The sequence below is a fragment of the Mauremys reevesii genome, linkage group 14 (assembly GCF_016161935.1).
Source record: "Mauremys reevesii isolate NIE-2019 linkage group 14, ASM1616193v1, whole genome shotgun sequence".
Lineage (NCBI taxonomy): Eukaryota > Metazoa > Chordata > Testudines > Geoemydidae > Mauremys > Mauremys reevesii.
Window position 1 is genome coordinate 25,089,762 of NC_052636.1, and position 15,954 is coordinate 25,105,715.

A 15,954-nucleotide genomic window follows, 5' to 3' on the forward strand; every position below is an offset into this window, starting at 1 on the left:
AAGAGACCTAGCCTCTTTAATCTTTCCTCATATGGGACCACCTCATCCAACCCCTGCTCCTTCCTGACTGCCCCCCGGGACCCTTGCCCCCATTCAACCCCCTTGTACTCTGCCCTCTGACCACTCTGACCCCTATCCACCCCCCACAACCCACCGAACACCCCCTCCTTGTTCCCTACCCCCTTACCACACTGCCTGGAGCTAGGACCACGACTGGCGCCACAGGACCTGACTCCCCGATCCGGGCTGGAGCCGCTCAGCCAGGACCGGTGCTGCAGGACCCGAGCTGGGCCGGATCGGAGCCGCTCGGCCGGGTCCAGTCTGAGCCAGGTGTGCTTGGCTGGGGCACTCAGCCGGGGCCAGGGGGAGCTGCTCAGGTGGAGCCGGACTCGGCCGTGCGTGCTGCCCCCCCCCCCCCCCGGCCCGGCTTACCTGCCTGCTGCTTGTTTCAGGCTTCCCACAAACATTTGATTCGTGGGAAGCAGAGGAGGGGGAGGAGAAGGAGGGCGGAGCGTTCACAGGAGAGGGGGAGGTGAGCTGGGGCCAGGGGCCGGGTGGACAGCTGCCCGAGCCTTGGTTAAATTGAAAAGCTTTTTTAGAACTGGTTGTCCTGGAACAACCGGTTCTAAAAAGTCTTTTAAATTCAGCAACCGGTTCCTGCGACCCGGCTGGAGCTCACCACTGGTGGGAGCTGCTACAGGTGGTGGGAGGCAGGAAATATCTTGGGTGGAGAAAGGGAGGGGACAGGATGTGACAAACCTGCTGAGACTTGTGTACTCTAGGGTGTGATGGGTTGTCACCCCGGGGTGCAGTCTGGGGGGCTTCTGGGAACCGCTGTGCCCTCTAACCCTCAAGCTGGGCTGGCCCTTCTCACACTGCTTTGCTGGAGATTCAGCCAGCCTCTCCAGGCCCTGTTATCACCCAACACGACAGCAGGTGGCGCCATACACCCAACTAAGCTACCTGAGTGCTTTACCTAAGCCACTCAAGGAGAGAGAGAAGACAACAGCCAATTTCCCAGTGATAAGTGTTAGCAAACAGATCAAAGCAGATGACTTAGCAAATAACCAAAAATTCAAACCAAACTAACATACTAGATGGATAGAATGTGAATTAGCAATTTCTCACCCTGACTGATGCTACAAGCAGTCCCCCAAGTTTCCATACACAAGGTAGAAATCCCTTTACCCTGGGACCAGCACTTCCCCCAGTTCAGTCTTTGTTCCTCAGGTGCTTCCAGGAGTTCTCTTGTGTGGGGAATGAGGCCAAGAGATGATGTCACACCCCACCTTATGTAGCTTTTCCATATGGCAGGAACCCTTTGTTCTAAACTCAGTTCCCAGTCCAGTTTGTGGAAAAATACAGGTACCAAAATGAAGTTCACTGTCGTGTGGTCTGGTCACGTCTTTGTTGCTGAACCATCAGCGTGATCTGGCTTCTTCATTGTTGTACCTGAAAGGCTCGTTAATGGCTATTACCCAGAGCAATCACATTTGTAAGAAAGATACAGAGTCAATATCCATAACTTCAGATACAAACATGATCCATGCACACAGGTAGGATAATCATATTCAGCAAATCATAACTTTTCCAGTGACACCGCACATGACTCATCTTGTACAAAATGCCTCATGTCCTAATCGTATTATAATCCTGCCACTATGTGCTGAATATGGGCTGTAGTGTCAGATAGGTCCTAATGTCAAGGCACAAGTGTAGGGACTGGAACTTTCCCTCTTTGTGGAACAGGAAATAACCCCAGCCAGGGATGGGAAAACTTCCCAGACTCCCAGTGCTGGAGCCTGAACCTACTGACACTTCATTAGTTACCCCCACCCCCAGTCTCTGTGGCAACTGCAAACGTTATCGGTGATGATTTTATATTCTCTTCCAGGTCATTGATAAGAATGTTAAATAGCAGAGGGCCAAGATTCAATCCTTGCGGGAACCCGCTAGAAAGAAATCCACTCGACCGTGGTTCCCTATTTAAAATCCCAGTTTTTAATCTATTTAATGTATGCCGTGTGTATTTTGTACATTCTAGTCAAAATATTGTGCTGAACCAACTCATATGCCTTCATATATTACATCAGTACTATTAGCTGCAACCAAACTTTTGATCTCATCCAATAAGGATATCCAGTTAGTTTGATAGGATCTATTGTATCTAAACCTTTTTAATGGATACTAATTATATTACCCTCCTTTCTTTATTAATGAAATCCAGTATCGGCTGCTCCATTCTCTTGCCCAGTATCGATTTCAGACTGACACACTTGTAATTAGCTGTATCATCTCTTTTATACTTTTTAAATATTGGCACAGCATTAGCTTTATTCCAGTCTTCTGGAATTTCCCAAGTGTTCCAAGTCCTAATTAAAATCAACATTAACAGTTCACCACGCTCCCCCAGCAGGTCTTTCAGAACTCTAGTTCTCTGGACCCACTGATTTAAACACATCTAACTTTAATAGCTGCGGTTTTACGTCCTCATGAGTTACTTTTGGAATGGAAAGACTGTCAGTGTCAGCATCTTATGATATGAGTTACATCATCTGTTTTTCTCCAAATCCAGGAGAGAAATATTTATTGAACACTTCTACCTCTTCTGCACGATTGTTGATAATTCTGCCATTTCCATCTAGTAATGTACCACTACCATTGTTAGGATTAATTTTGTACTTTTAAAAACTTCCTTCTTATTTTCATTGGTTGATCATTGATTTCTGATAGCTTCCCTTGCCAACTTTCTACAATTCTGACCTTCTAACTTAGATTCTTTACTATTGACTTCCCTTTTCTTCCATATATTTTATTTGGAGAGTGTTGGGATTCCTACCAGGGAGCCACCAGCAGGGTCGAGAGACAGCCCCATCTCCTATATTAAGCTCTGGCTAGTAGCTATGTGATAAATGTGATGACCCTGTTTCCGTCTGTCAGCTGGGAGACACAAAGCTTCTCTCTTTCTACCCTCTGATGCCACCTGGCTGCTCTAAGCAAGGTGAGGTGGGACTCTGTTAACATGTGCCTCCCGGAGCTTCCATTTACCTGGTGCTGCTGTTCCGTGAGTAGTGGGGTTGTGAGTGGGGCAGCAGGTCCTGAGTGTTGGACTCTCGCTCTTTCAGGGGCCGGTGACCTTCGAGGAGGTGGCTGTGTATTTCACCAGGGGAGAGGGGGATCTGCTGGACCCCACTCAGAGAGCCCTCTACAGGGATGTCATGCAGGAGAACTATGAGACGGTGACCTCGCTGGGTAAGGAGTCCTGTCCCCTGGGTTATTAGACGCTGTGGGGTCTCTGAAGAACCTGAGCAGTAATAACTTTATACCTTTATTTGTCATACAAGTTTGACAAGTTTCTTTGTCCCCCTTTTTTTCCTTATCTCCCATACACTAGCAGGCAGCAGGGAGGGAGGAGGTAATGAGAGACGAGGAGGGAACACAAGAAGCTCCCAAGGTGCCGGGAGGTGGTGCCAGCTGCCAGTAATGGGAAGAAGGAGAGGGGAGCGTGGAGGAAGGGCACCCAGGAAGTGGGCTGGGTGGGTCAGTGGGAGGGAGGAGAGGTTTAGGGATCTGGAGCTGTGGGGGATCCCAGACCTTTAACCCCGAATCCCTACCCAAACCTCAGGTAAATCCCAGACTTCAGCATAACCACTCTCACAAAGCCTCAGCTTAATATAAGGCCCTGAACTGGTCTGCTCACGGAATGGCCCCTCAGGTATCAGGCCTGTAGCCAGCCCCTCTCTATGGGCAGGGACCCACATGCCTCTACTTTTTGACCAGTGTGTGAGGATTGAAGCCTGTCCTCCACTGTGTTTGCTGGACTAACGGACAGTTCCTGTGCTTTGCTTTCTCTCCAGGGGCTGTGAGCAGTGTGTGTGAGAAAAAGGTAGTGGGGTCTATCCCTTCCCCCATTCTGTGTCTGTCTTGTGTATTTAGATTGTAAATTCTTCAGGGCATGGGCCATCTACTGTTCTCTGTTTGTACTTGTCCTAGCACAATGGGGACCCACTGTTAGTTGCTCCTTAGCACTAAGGTAATGAATATGATTTATAATCATAATAACTCTCCTGCCACTCTGAGCCAAGGAAGCTGGCCTTGGGATGTTACTGCTTAAAAATGAGCTGGGGTTAAAACCATGGACTATTCTGTGTGACAAGTATCCCACAAATTCCACTGACCTCCCTGGTTCTTCTTCGAGTGATTGCTCCTATGCATTCCAGTTAGGTGTGCGCGTCGCGCGTGCACGGCTCTCCGGAACATTTTTACCCTAGCAACTCCGGCGGGCCGGCTGGGCGCCCCCTGGAGTGGCGCCGCTATGGCGCCTGTTATATAGCCCAGCCGGCCCGTCCGCTCCTCAGTTCCTTCTTACCGCCCGTGACGGCCAGTTGGAACAGTGGAGTGCTCTCTCACCTCCACAGCCCTAGCGTTTCTCCATATCTTTCGTGTATATAGTTGGTTAACTTAGTTTAGTAGTTAGATTAGTTGAATAAGTTTAGTGTTATAGTTGTTATAGTATAGTATAGTAGGGAGTTAGAGGGGTTAGCCCCTCTTCTTCCACAACCGGTGCAGGCTCATGCCCAAGGCACCGGGTTTAAGCCCTGTGCGGCTTGCCAGCACATTCAAGCCGCAAGACGAAAGGAGCGAGACTCTCGCCTTAAACAGGTCCTTATGGAGGCGGCACTTCAGCCCCCCGCCCCGTCCCCGGCGCTGCCGAAACCGTCCTCGGCGCGCAGCGCACCAGCGGCACCAAGCCGTCCCGGTACCGACGCAGCTAAAGAGTCGCAGACGGCACCGAAGTCCCGGCACTGTTTCCTCCCCACAGAGGCGGAAGGCGGCGCACCGGCTCCTAAGCCTTCAGCCGGGACAGCTTACCCAGCCACCGGCACCTCCGGCACGGCTGCGGTAGTGCACAAGCCGTGCGGTTCCGTTGACTCCGGCACCTCAGAGCCATCGAGTCGGTACCTCCCTGCTCCCGGTGCCGACGCGGTAGAGCTGCATCTCCCGTCCACGCCTGAAGCGTTCGCGACGGCGAGAGCTTTTTCAGCTCGCAGAGGCACCGAGCCTCCGGCCCCCGGCACCGCCGATACGGGCTGTTCAATCGCTGGGCAAGCCGGCAATGATGCGGCCCCCCAACCCGCGACAGAAGGGATGGACGACGCTCCAAGCCTCGGACCCGGTCCCGATCCAGGCAACGGTCGCTGTCTCGTCGGTCCCGATCCCGGCACCGATCTCCGTCTCGGTACCGCTCCCCGTCCCGGCACCGGTCGCAGTCCCGGTACCGCTCAGTCTCGCGGTACCGGTCGCACTCCCGGCGCCGCTCACGGTCCCGGTCACCGGACCGACGGTACCGTCGGAGATCCGGCTCCCGGTACCGATCTCGACATTGCGACTCCCGAAGCCGCTCTCATCACCGACGATCGAGGTCACGCTCAGGCTCCCGGTACCGAAATGGTCGACGGTCCCAATCTCCATCCTGGCACCGTGACGGCCGGCACCGCTCCTCGGCACCGTCCGGGGACAAGCTGCCTCCTTCCACGGCGCACTCCATCAGCGCCTCTGCCCCACCGTGGCCTTCGCATCAGCCATCGGTCGCCTCCCAGGCGGGCAGCGAGACAGATCCCCGGGCTGCCACCCAGAGCCAGGACCTTGGGCACCAGCAGTGGGGTTTTTGGGTCCCCTGGGCCTGCCATGAGTCCCAAGGGCTCCCCTTTCCCCAGCGCCCAGTGGGTGCTGAACGCAGGATACCAGAGGCCACGGTGAGCAGGCCTCCCCCAACACCACCAGGGGAGACCCTACCATCGTCAGATCCCGCATTGCTTCCGGGGCACAATTCGACCTCCCAAGCCCAGGAGCAGCCACCGGCAGAGGTGGTGGTATAGACCCTGTCTTCGTCTTCCTCTCCGGATGAGGCGGTGGCGGGCGCCGCTACGGCGGACCCTCCCCCGATTGACCTGCGGGCCCACCAAGACCTTCTCCGCAGGGTGGCGAAAGCCATTGACCTCCCGGTGGCGGAGGTCCCGGAAGATGAAGACCCGGTGACCAACGTCATCGGCGCGGAGGCCCCGATGCGGGTGGCCCTCCCGTTTATTAAGACAATCCAGAAAAATGCCACGACCATCTGGCAGTCGCGGCATCCGTCCCTCCTACTGCAAGGGCGTTGAGCGTAAATACTCGGTCCCCACGGGATACGAGTATCTGTACATGCACCCGCTCCGGACTCACTCGTCGTCCAGTCTGTTAACGACCGTGAGAGGCACGGACAGCCAGCCCCAGCGCCCGAAGTCGAAGGGCGCCAGGCCCATGGACTTGTTGGGCGCAAGGTGTATTCGGCGGGGTCTCCAGCTGCGCATTGCAAACCAGCTGGTACGCCTTTGACATTTTGTGTCCCTCACGAAGTATTCGGAGCTGATCCCGACGGCTTCCTGCCAAGAGTTCTCGGCTCTGGTCGAAGAGGGCAGGAAAGCCTCCCGGTCCTCCATCCAAGCTGCTCTGGATTCGGCGGACTCAGGGGCCAGAACTTTGGCCTCTGGAGTGACTATGCAGCGCATCTCCTGGCTGCAGTCCTCCACCCTGCCGCCGGAAGTGCAGTATACCCTGCAAGACCTGCCTTTTGAGACCCACGGCCTGTTCTCAGAGAAAACGGACTCGAGGATACAGACCCTGAAGGACGGTCGTATAGCTATCCGCACTCTGGGTATGCACACACCAGCTACCCAGAGGCGCTCCTTCCGGCAACAGCAGCCCTTCCGGCCTTTTACCCAGGCCAGGTCAAGGCCCTATAATAGTCGGCGCAATGGCCTCAACTGCCGTAGACCTTCCGGCAGCAGGCGCAACCAGGCCCAGGCGTCATCCAAGGCCCCGCAAGGGCCCAAGCAACAGTTTTGATGGGATGCCCGAGGACGGCCCACCAGCCTCTTTCCAGGATCCAACCCCTTTGTTTTGCAACCGCCTTTCCCGCTTCCTCCCGGCGTGGTCCCAAATAACATTGGACAGCTGGGTACTCCATACTATCCAGTATGGTTACCGCCTTCAGTTTATTTCGCCCCCTCCTTCCCACCCACCTTCCCCGTCCCTCTTCAGGGACCCCTCTCACGAGCAATGCCTCTTGCAAGAGGTCGAGACGCTGTTGAGGATGGATGCCATAGAGGAGGTGCCGCACGACAGGCGGGAACGGGAATAGAATCCCCTGCATTTCCTCATCCCCAAGGCGAAGGGAGGCCTCAGACCCATACTGGACCTCCGGGAGCTCAACAAGTACATGGTCAAGCTCAAATTTCATATAGTAACCTTGGAGACCATCATTCCCTCCCTGGATCCGGAAGACTGGTTTGCCGCCCTCGACATGAAGGACACGTACTTCCACATCGTGATCTACCCTCCCCATCGACGCTATTTACGTTTCATGGTCAACAGTGCACACTACAAGTTTGCGGTACTACCCTCGGCCTATCCACCGCGCCGAAGGTATTCACCAAATGCATGGCGGTAGTGGCTGCAGACCTCCGCCGTCGTCGAGTTCACGTCTACCCTTACCTCGACGACTGGCTGGTTCGCGGGCCGTCCCAACAATTGGTAACAGACCAAATTGCCAAGATACTCTCTCTGTTTCGGGCGCTGGGCCTTCTCGTCAATGCCGAGAAGTCCTCACTGACTCCATCGCAGAGAGTGGAATTTATTGGAGCGGTCCTCGACTCCACAGTGGCCAGGGCCTGCCTCCCTCGCGCTCGACACCAAACGATGGTCTCCATCATCCGAGACCTGCACGTCTTTCCCACTATGACGGTTCGGTCATGCCTACGCCTCCTGGGCCACATGGCATCATGCACGTTTGTCATCGCCTACGCGAGACTGCGTCTTCATCCGTTTCAATCCTGGCTGGCGTCGGTATACCGCCCACACCGCGACTCCATATACACGGTAGTCACGGTCACAAAGCCTACCCTCGCTTCGCTCAGCTGGTGGCTGGACCCAGAGGTCGTGTGTGCAGGAGTCCCGTTCCGCCCTCCTCGTCCATCCGTGACTCTGACAACGAATGCCTCGGCGCTGGGATGGGGGGCCCACCTGGGCGACCTTCACACCCAGGGCCTCTGGTCGCCCCAGGAGCTCTCCCTCCACATCAACGTCCGGGAGCTGCAGGCAATTCGCTTGGCGTGCCACGCCTTCCACGCCCGTCTGCAAGGCCGATGCGTAGCGGTGTTCACGGACAACATGACTGCGATGTTTTATGTGAACAAGCAGGGCGGAGCCCGCTCCTCCCCTCTCTGCAAGGAAGCGATGCTCCTGTGGGACTTCTGCGTAACCCACTCAATTCACCTGGAAGCGTCCTTTCTTCCGGGAGTGCAGAACACGCTGGCCGACCACCTCAGCAGGTCGTTCCTCTCCCACGAGTGGTCCCTCCGTCCAGATGTCGTACACACAATCTTCCGGAGGTGGGGGTTTCCCCGGATAGACCTATTCGCCTCCAGAGAGAACAGGAAGTGCCACCTGTTTTGCTCATACCAGGGTCGCTTGCCAGGCTCCCTGTCGGACGCCTTCCTATACTCCTGGACGGATCACCTCCTCTATGCCTTCCCTCCGTTCCCCCTCGTGCACCGGGTGCTACTGAAGCTTCGGAGGGACAGAGCCCACGTCATACTCGTAGCTCCGGCCTGGCCGAGACAGCATTGGTACACCCTGCTGCTCGAGCTCTCCGTTCGGGATCCCATCCCCCTTCCATTATGGCCGGACCTCATCACTCAGGACTTCGGCAGACTCCGCCATCCGAACCTGCAGTCCCTCCATCTTACAGCTTGGTACCTGCGTGGTTGACCCACGCAGAGAGGGACTGTTCAGCGGCAGTACAGCGAGTCCTGCTAGAGAGCAGAAAGCCTTCCACTCGCTCCACCTACCTTGCGAAATGGAAGCGGTTCGCACTCTGGTGTGATCAACGAGGACTAAATCCATTCGTAGTCCCTGTCCCTACCATCCTGGACTACCTCTGGTACCTTAAGGAGCAAGGTCTTGCGGTCTCCTCCTTGAGGGTACACCTGGCAGCAGTGTCCGCCTTTCGTCCATCTATGGGAGGTCGGTCCATCTTCTCCAACCAGATGGTTTCCCGATTCCTTAAAGGCCTGGACCACTTGTACCCGCCGGTGCGGCGTCCTGCCCCGACGTGGGATTTGAACCTCGTGCTGGCCAAGCTTATGGGACCGCCCTTCGAGCCTCTGGCCACGTGCTCTCTGCTCTACCTCTCTTGGAAGACAGCCTTCCTCGTCGCAATTACATCTGCAAGACGAGTCTCTGAGCTCCGTGCTCTAACGGTTGGTCCACCATACACCGTCTTCCACGGAGACAAGGTGCAGCTTCGACCACACCCGGCCTTCCTCCCTAAGGTGGTGACGGCATTCCACCTCAACCAGGAGATCTTCCTCCCGGTCTTCTTCCCAAAGCCGCACGCCTCCCCTCGGGAGCAACAGCTTCACACCCTGGACGTCCGCAGGGCCCTTGCCTTTTACATCGAGCGGACGAAGCCCTTCTGGCGTTCGACCCAGCTGTTTATAGCAGTCGCCGACCGCATGAAGGGTGAGCCGGTCTCCTCGCAGCGGATTTCCTCCTGGGTAACATCATGTATTCGGACATGCTACGAACTTGCTCGCGTGCCACCATGCCGCCTCACTGCTCACTCAACGAGAGCGCACGCCTCGTCAGCCGCCTTCCTGGCCCATGTCCCCATCCAGGACATCTGTCGAGCGGCTACCTGGTCCTCTGTCCACACCGTCGCCTCCCACTACGTGTTGGTGCAGCAATCAAGAGACGATGCAGCCTTCGGCTCAGCAGTCTTGCACTCTGCCACGTCTCACTCCGACCCCACCGCCTAGGTAAGGCTTGGGAATCACCTAACTGGAATGCATAGGAGCAATCACTCGAAGAAGAAAAGACGGTTACTCACCGTAGTAACTGTTGTTCTTCGAGATGTGTTGCTCCTATCCATTCCAGACCCGCCCTCCTTCCCCACTGTCGGAGTAGCCGGCAAGAAGGAACTGAGGAGCGGACGGGCCGGCTGGGATATATATTAGGCGCCATAGCGGCGCCACTCCAGGGGGCGCCCAGCCGGCCCGCCGGAGTTGCTAGGGTAAAAATGTTCCGGAGAGCCGTGCACGCACGGCGCGCACACCTAACTGGAATGGATAGGAGAAACACATCTCGAAGAACAACAGTTACTACGGTGAGTAACTGTCTTTTTTCTTTGCCTGCAGTAGGGTTTCCAGTTTCCAAACCTGATGTGATCTCTCAGGTGGAACGAGGGGAAGAGCCGTGGGTCCCAGACCTCCAGGGCTCTGAGAAAGAAGTGCTTCCAAGAGCTGCCTGCACAGGTGAGGACTTGGTTAAACCAACTCAACAACTGTGTGGGAATGCAGGAAACATTTGGGATGCTCTACAAAGATCCTGTGAGCTCTCCAAGCTCAGGATTGTTCCCTGCAGATGTGGAATCATTATGGCAGATCTCACTCATGGCTTCCCTCCTATTCTGACTGACAACTGGCAGCAGGTCCCTCCCCGATCTCGCTTTCCCCTGTGTATTCTCATGAGATGCAGACCAAAACTGATCCCTTCCTCTCTCCTCTGGGGAAGGGTTTCTGGAAAATCAGCTCCTGATAGGTTTGATCTCTCCCACATATATTCATCCCTTTTTCCATTCCTCTATCTGAGATTTTCTTTCTTTCCGGTGCAGGTAGTGATCTGTGTCTGGATTCTCTCTGTCTCCCATCAGGTGATGGGATGGTGAGTCAGAATGAGGAGGAGAAACCCCATCAGCAAGATGCTGAGCAAGGAGAACCACATGGAACTTTATCAGGAAGATCCAAAGGGAATGTTTCCGGGAGTTATGCACTCCCAGAAAAAACAAAAGCCTGTGAGACACAGGGGAGGCCAGAGGGAAACTTTAGTAGCCTCTCAGACCTTATAACAAGCAACAGAATCAATTTGGAAGAGACACGCTACACATGCCATGAATGTGGGAAAAGCTTCAATCGGAGCTCTGCCCTTATCAGACATCAGAGAATCCACACAGGTGAGAAACCTTATGAATGCTCTGAGTGTGGGAAATGCTTCATCGATAGTTCACCCCTCATCTCACATCAGCGAATCCACACAGGAGAAGCGCCACACACATGCTCTCAGTGTGGGAAAAGCTTTAGTCAGAGCTCTACCCTTATCACACATCAGAGAATCCACACGGGAGAGACGCCCTACATGTGCACTGAGTGTGGGAAAAGCTTTAGTCAGAGCTCTGCCCTTATCACACATCAGAGAATCCACACGGGAGAGACGCCCTACACATGCTCTGAGTGTGGGAAAAGCTTTAGTCGGAGCTCTGCCCTTATCAGACATCATAGAATCCACACGGGAGAGACGCCCTACATGTGCACTGAGTGCGGGAAAAGCTTTAGTCAGAGCTCAGACCTTATCAGACATCGTAGAATCCACACAGGAGAGACGCCCTACACATGCGCTGTGTGTGGGAAAAGCTTTAGTCAGAGCTCAGACCTTATCAGACATCGTAGAATCCACACAGGAGAGACGCCCTACATGTGCGCTGAGTGTGGGAAAAGCTTTAGTCAGAGCTCTGCCCTTATCAAACATCGAAGAATCCACACAGGAGAAAGGCCCTACACATGCTCTGAGTGTGGGAAAAGCTTCAATCGGACCTCACACCTTATCAGACATAGGAAAATGCACATGGGTGAGAAACCTTATGAATGCACTGAGTGTGGGAAAAGCTTTAGTCAGAGCTCAGACCTTATCACACATCGGAGAATCCATGCAGGAGAGAAGCCCTACACATGCGCTGAGTGTGGGAAAAGCTTTAGTCAGAGCTCTTCCCTGAACGCACATCGTAGAATCCACACAGGAGAGATGCCCTACACGTGCACTGAGTGCGGGAAAAGCTTCAGTCACCGCTCAAACCTTATCACACATCGTAGAATCCACACAGGGGAGACGCCCTACACGTGCACTGAGTGCGGGAAAAGCTTCAATCAGAGCTCACACCTTATCAGACATCAGAGAATCCACACAGGAGAGATGCCCTACACATGCTCTGAGAGCAGGAAAAGCTTCAGTCAGCACTCAAGCCTCATTAGACATCAGAAAATCCACATGAGAGAGAACTGTAATAAATCCCTTGACTAGGGTTGGCCAAAATTTTTTTTTTTAAATATCACATTTGCTCATTCCCACATAGTGATTTTTGTACCATATTCACCGTGGTCTCTCAGCTCCACCAGATCAGTTGCCTGCTTCTGTCTTTTGCAGCTCATCCTTCTTCGGGGTCAGTCCTGTGATCTTTTCTATCAGCTCCTTTCCTTTTGAGTCACAGGAGTGTGTGTCCCTCCAGCCAGGAATGTTCATCACCTCCAGGTGGGGAGAGAGGTTTGATCCCAACAAGCTACACTGAGGCAAAAACTACCTGTGCCTGACATCCACTAGGGCTGTACATGTCGTTGGCTGCTCAAGTTAGTGATCTTAATGTGAAAAATTGTAGTGCAGATGCCGCCCAGGTGCAGTGGTTGGCATTAGCTTTCCCCTTGACCTGACCTAAACTCCATCACTTTTCCCAGTCTAAACAAACCCTGAGCATCACGGTTATACTGTTCCCCCATTTCACAGCAATTGTTAGTCATCAAGTTCTCCCTTGGGGAACAAATTGTTTCATTCCCAGTTGCTCTGATGTTGCTGCAGGTTGTGCTGGGGAGCAGATTTTTTTTCTACCATTTTTCTCACTTAAAATATATTGAACTATAACAAAGAGCAGGAACAGGGCAGGGATAGGGGAAAATGTCATTTCACCCTCTGTAACAACAGACGTAGTTAGGGTAAGTCAGAGGGATTCTCTTATTCCCCATCACCATCCTCCTTCAATCCGTGCTAGAGCCTAAGAATCCTTTTCCTTTCCCCTGTTGTGGGATGGGAGACTTCCAAAAGTGCTCCCTGTGCTATAGCACAGTGCTAAGCTCAGAGAATAAACCCCCAATAGCCCCTGAGCTTTGCTTTTTGAATTCTGTGTTTCCGATTACTTCAAGCCTGGGCACTGTGATTATTTACCAGTTTCTCTAGCACTGTTCCTACCACTGTTTCTGTAACATTTTTTGTTTTTTATGGGACAGGGTTGTTATTCCTTTGCCTAACCCCAACCTGGAAGGCCAGGGTGTCTGTTTTCTCTGGCCCCTCCCCACAGACAAATCTGACAGGGTTGAACCTGCCAGGAGCAAACAAAAAGCCCCACCGGTCACACACACAAAGCAGATAGACACACACACAAGACACAGAAGAAACTGAATTATTTGAGCTATCAACATTTCCACTTTCCCACAGCATGTTAGTTCTGAAGGTTGTTTTAATTTGTTTATTTTCTTGGAACCAGAACTGGGGAAAGAGAACACTGGAGTCAGTGGAATTAGAGCTGGAAGGGATAAGTCTCATGATTTGTCACTAACCAAAGGCTTTGTGAACAGAGCAATAATGTTACTGAATGGTCTGGCTAACCCTGCAGTTAGAAACAATCAGCTCTATGGGTGGTAAATTTACAGAGGCTCTGCTGCTGATCATGAAATAGCAGCTTGTACACGAGTTCACCGGAGCTCGACCCTCTCTGAGGTGGAGGGGAGCCATACCGGCTCATTGCACACTGGTGGATCCAGGGAAATAGTCCAGCCGGGGTCTCCCTCGGAAGCCCTTGCGGCAGTCGCCTGCCCTGTGGGGCAAGAGGCTCAGGCCCTTCGGCAGGGCTGAGCCGTAACAACAGTTAAGGCCTGGCCTTAGGTTAGGGCAGGGCAGCAAACAGTGAGTCAGGAGGCTCAGGCCCTTCAGCAGGGCTGAGCAACAGTCACAGGCTTCGGCCTCCTCAGGCCAGGGAGAGGGGGAGTCTGCCCCCCAGGAATGGGGTGGCAGGGGGGACGCAGGCCCTCCCACTCCACTGCGTCCCAGCCCGGGGCCCTAGCAGCGGCTGACGATCCGTTGCTTAGTCAGTGGGGATCATGGCCGCAACACACCGACATAGGCTCCGGTACTGCTGCAGCCAGACTGGGGTCAGCTGCCCCCGGGCTACTTCTGTACGCCCTCTCGGGAGCTACCTGGATCCAGACGTCGGCCTCTGCAGGGCCCAGGAGCATGGGCTCATCGCGGCCGGGGCTGGGTGGCAGGTCCGGCAACTCCTCTGGGTAGCGGGCGCGGGGGAGCTCTGGCCAGTCTGGGCGGCTGCCTGGGGCAGCTGGAGCCTCCCAGTCTCGAGCTCCTGGGGACGTCTGCTCTCTCTGGCCGCTGGGGCCTGACTGAGCTCTGAGGGCCAGCCTTTATAGTTCCGGGTCGCCGCCTGATGCTTTGGGGGCGGGTTCAGAACTCCCTAGCTCCGCCCACTCTGGCCTCCGGCTGGGCTCTTCCTCTGGGGTGGAGGGGAGCCACACCACCTCACTACACAGCTGTTTAAAGGCAATGTGCTTCTATTTCAATGCCTCTGAAAGTACAGAAAACAATGATCTGTGTTAAAGGAAAGTTGCCATTTCTCAGAGCACCAATTTCTATTGTGTGTGTACAGAAGGTTTGAATGTGTAGCAGGTAGTTTAGTAAAACTTAACTATTTTATGTGTGTAATAGGCTCCTGCCCACCTCCAGCAGAGGTTTCAATCACATACGATGGCAACTTACCGAATGTCACACAGTTAGTCCATCCCTCCCCCTAGTCAGTCTCTGACCGGAATGTTAGGATGAGACAGAGAACTGGGAAAGTATCGCAGTAGGAATATATTAAAAAGTGGGGTTAATCAGAGCTGGGCTGCAAACAGAGCCTGTTCTACAGCTGGTGAAGTGACAGGGACACACTCCCAGTAGTGCTGGCTCTGAAGTAACAGCAGAAGCAGATCAAAGAGAATGAGCTCATGGGCAGCTGCCCTGTCAGTGCATCACTCACCTGGCAGGTGTTACACAAAACACAGCACGTCCCCCCACTGCCACCACTTCATTATACTGTCCATGGGGCTGTTTGTCCTGCAGGACTTTGATCTCTCCGGGTGGTCCATGGTGATTCATAACAGCCATTAGGGGAGCAGGAGTCATCCCAATGGAAATCTCTCCACTTCTTTCTCAGTGTTACCGTCTTAGCCCTGGCTTTGGAGATGACATTAGCCTTATCCTGTCTTGATTTTAGGTAGGATTTTGATCACCTTGTAGCCCTGAGGATTAATTTGTTGGTCTGTATGAAATGTCTTTTTCATAGAATCATAGATCAGAAGGGACCAATATGATCATCTAGTCTGACCTCCTGCAAGATGCAGGCCACATTAGCCGATCTCCCCACTCCATTAGCAAGCGACCCCTGCCCCATGCTTCGGAGGAAGGCGAAAAACCTCCAGGGCCACAGCCAATCTACCCTGGAGGAAAATTCCTTCCCGACCCCAAATATGGCGGTCAGCTGAACCCCGAGCATGCGGGCAAGACTCTCCAGCCATACCCTCTGGAAAAAGGTTAAGAATAACATATCATTGACCCATTGTACTATTTACCAGTGTGGCACTTAATTAACCTATTGACTAAGCCCGGTATCCTATCATACCATCTCCTCCATAAACTTATCTAGCTTAGTCTTAAAGTCATGGAGGTCCTTCGCCCCCACTGTTTCCCTCGGTAGGCTGTTCCAGTATTGCACTCCCCTGATAGTTAGAAACCTTCGTCTAATTTCTAGCCTAAATTTCCTAACTGACAATTTATATCCGTTTGTCCTCGTGTCCACATTAGCACTGAGCTGAAATAATTCCTCTCCTTCCTGGTATTTATCCTCTGATATATTTAAAGAGTGTAATCATATCTCCTCTTATCCTTCTTTTGGTTAAGGAAAACAAACCGAGCTCCTCAAGTCTCCTTTCATATGACAGGCCTTCTATTCCTCGGACCATTCTAGTGGCCCTTCTTTGTACCTGTTCC

General features: G+C 53.5%; 1 pseudogene; it reads left to right on the forward strand.

Moving 5' to 3' along the window:
* Positions 1-15,954, forward strand: part of LOC120381563 — a 250,910-nt pseudogene that overhangs the window by 103,966 nt on the left and 130,990 nt on the right.